The following is a 3549-nucleotide window of genomic DNA, read 5'->3' as shown; positions in this document are numbered from 1 at the left end:
GTCCATGAGCTGTAGGTGGACCTACAATGCTGTTAGGAAGGGATTTCAGGATTTTGACCCAGCAACACTGAAGGAATAGTGATATAGTTCCAATGAATGGTTAGTAGCTTGGAGAGAATTCATGCCCAACAGAGCCTCAGAGATCTACGGCACAGAAAAAGGCTCTGCTGACTGTCTGATCTTATCGTTATCTTCCAAGTACTCTGTTATTCCACCTTTTACAGTGGACCCTAATATTTTTCCCCACCTTCATTCCCTGTTTTCTGACTCCCCTTCTTGAATACTGGGGTTACGTTAGCTCCCCTCCAATTCACAGGAATTCTGAGAGTCTATAAAATTTGAGGATAACCACTAGCGCATCTGCTATTTCTCGGGCCACTTCCTCAGCTACTCGGAGATGAAGGTTATCAGTCTCTGGGGATTTATCTGCCTGTAATCCCATTGGATTTCCCAATATCGTTTTCCTACTAAAACTAATTTCTTTCAATTCCACATTCCCATTAAGACCATGTGATCCCCTTAATTTTGGGACATTATTTGTGTCCTCCTTTTTGAAAACCTGAGACACATTTTATTGGCCTACCATCACTTTGTGTCCTATTATAACTTACCTGTTTCCGATTGTGAGGAGACCCTATTTTCTTCTTGACTAAGCTTTTACTATCAATCTTGAATTACGAGTTTAATGATGATCAGGAAACAGTTGTTGACCGCCAGGAAAAACCCATCTGGCTCATTAATATCTTTCAGAGAAAGAAACTGTCATTCTTACCCGGTCTGGCCTGTACGTTACGTTACTCCAGTCCCACAGCAATGCAGTTGACTCTGGACAGCCCTCTGGGGAATCACGGATGGGCAATAAATTCTGGCCGAGCCAGCAATGCCCATATCCTGTGAATGAATGAAAAAAAGAGAGTGCTATTGGTTTGAATGGTCCCTGCAACCATACTCATTTTGCTTTCTCCTGTTATTAAATCCCTTTGCCGAAATCTTAACTGTTCCCAATCTTTAGGTCTGTTGTTTTATTTGCCTAATTTGTATGCTGTTTCCTTAAATTTAATAGCTGTTCATTTCCCTTTCTCTGCTATGGTTTGACCATGTTTCCCATTTTGTTCTTATGCCAGAGATTGAGATGAATAATTTTCATATCTTGTCCAAGCCCCCTTACAATGTTTGCCATTAACCATCTCCCATCATCTATTTAAAAATGGATACACAATTTATCACAGCTCGCTCACGCCTCATACCATTATATCTTCTTTCCATTAATTACAGGACCCTAGTCTCAGAAACAACAATATCACTCTCCATCTTAGTGAAGAATCCGATCCGATTGTGGTCACTCTTCCTTAAGGCCCCATGCTCAACTTGATTGACAATTATTCTTTTCTCGTTACCCAATACCAATCTGCTGCTTCAATGTATTGATTCACAAAATTGTACCATATAAACGCTAAGCATTCCTCCTCTACTATATCGCTACTGATATGACTTGCTCAAATTTATATGTAGGTTGAAGTCACCCATAACTTTATTCCTTGTTAATCCCATTCTACTGCCTTCCCCAATATTACTGCAATTTGGGGTCTATAAACAACACTAATATCATATTCTGTCTGTTGGTGTTTCTAAGCTCAACCTATACAGATTCTACCTCACCACACCCTGTATCCTGGCTCACATCATATGACTTTTCTGTTTTAATCAGCAGTTCTAGCCTAATTCTTTCCCTTTTTGCTTGCCCAACCTATCCTCCTTAGACAACCACTTATTCCAGGTTTCAATCTCGTGAACTTTCTCTGAAACTCCGAATAATTGTACGGAAGACCAAAACCTGCTTGTGGTATTCGAGATTTGGTCTTTGTTGTTCACTGTACAATTGAAGCAGAACATCCTTCCATTAATATGACAGGAATTGAACATCAAAGAATGCAGCCTACTGGCTTTCTGGATTACAGAGATCTTGATCAATTGAGTTGATGGGCCGAGGAATGGCAGACTGAATTCTATTTAAAGAAATGTTTGTTTTACCCAAGTGTAATACTTCACAGGGGCAGGAATATACAATTAATGGTCTGGCTCTGGGTAGTGTTGTAGAACAGAGACCTAGGGTTTCAGGTACATCATTCTTTGAAGTTTGCGTCACAGGTAGACAGAGTGGGAGACAGAAGACATTTAGTACACTTGTCTTCATTGCTCAGGCCTTGGAGTACAGGAGTTGGAACGTTAGGTTGAGGTTGTAAAGGATGTTGGTGAGTCCTCTCCTGGAGTAGTGTGCCGTTTTGGTCGTACGCTTATAGGAAGAATATTATTCAGCTGGAGTGGGTTCAGAAAAACAATTACCAGCATATTGCTGGGAATGAAGGGTTTGAGTTATAAAAATAGGCTGAATACACTGGGACTTCTTTCACTGGAAGGTAGGAGTTTGAGAGGTGACATTACAGAGATTTTTAAGATCGTGAGATGCATAGATAAGGTTAGTAGCAAAGTTCATTTCCCTCAAGTGGGGTAGCTCCAAACCAGGGGGCATATTTGTAAGGTGAGAGGAGAAAGATTTTAAAAAAGGCACGAAGGGCAATATTTTTCCTCACATGAGCATGCTCAGTGTACGGAATGTACAACCAGAGGAAGTGGTGAATCCGGGTACTCAGTTACAATGTTTAAAAGACATTTAGATAAGTCCATGAATTCAAAAAGTTTAGAGCGACATGAGATAAACGCAGGAAGACAGGCTGAGCTTAGTTTGGGAACATGGTTGGCATGGACAAGTTGGAGCGAAGGGTCAGACAGCATGGAAAAAGACCCAATGATTAATGCCATATCTGCATCCTAACTTGCTAACTCATACTTTATAAACCCTAAATCCCTCTGCACCTCAGAATTCTGCTCTTACTTATTCTTCCTGCCAAAGTGAATGATGAGGCTGCAGACTTTCTCGCTAAGCTGGTATGTTTCACCTGAACATTGTCAACGCGCCTCCAGTGAAGTGTTGGTGTTCTGTTCTGGTTATTTATTCTGTGCATGTTATTTATATGCCTTGGTTTGCTGGGCTGGTTGGCATCACATCTGGTGACAGCACACTGGCTTGGTGAGCAAGTCTACAACCTCATCACAACCTGAGCTACAAGTCTTCTCAAAAACTTTGAAGTGAATGATTTCACATTTTCTGACATTTTACACCACCTGCAAGATATTTTGCCCATACTAATGTTCCGGGTTTCAGAAGCTATCGAAAGGATAGAAAGGGAGGCGAAAGAGGAGAGGGAGTGGCGTTTTATTGAGGAAAACATTACTGCTGTAACTAGAAGAGATATTTCTGAAAAATCATCCAGTGAAAACATATGGGTTGAAATTAGAAATAAGCAAGGAATGATCATCTGATGGGATTGTACAATAGGCTTCCCAACAGTCAGAGGCAAATTGGGGAACAAATATGTAGAGAGATCCCAGATATTTGTAAGAATAATAAGGTTGTAATAGTTGGTGATTTTAATTTTCCAAACATTGACTGGGACTGCCATAGTGTTGAAGGTTTGGATGGTGAATAAT

At 40.6% G+C, this 3549-nt stretch overlaps 1 long non-coding RNA gene across 1 annotated transcript in view; it reads right to left on the bottom strand.

Annotated features, from left to right (window-relative positions):
• The window catches only part of LOC125482437, a 2092-nt gene extending 1191 nt beyond the window's left edge, over positions 1–901 (bottom strand). Inside the window, exon 1 of the long non-coding RNA XR_007261641.1 lies at positions 773–901. This is a non-coding gene — a long non-coding RNA (uncharacterized LOC125482437). The remainder of the gene's footprint in view (positions 1–772) is intronic.
• Positions 902–3549: the final 2648 nt, after the last annotated feature.

Source organism: Rhincodon typus, unplaced genomic scaffold (genome assembly GCF_021869965.1).
Source record: "Rhincodon typus isolate 14 unplaced genomic scaffold, sRhiTyp1.1 hic_rhity00010243, whole genome shotgun sequence".
Taxonomy (NCBI): domain Eukaryota; kingdom Metazoa; phylum Chordata; class Chondrichthyes; order Orectolobiformes; family Rhincodontidae; genus Rhincodon; species Rhincodon typus.
Note: the sequence above shows the minus strand (reverse complement) of the source record. Positions and strands in the feature narration are given on the sequence as shown.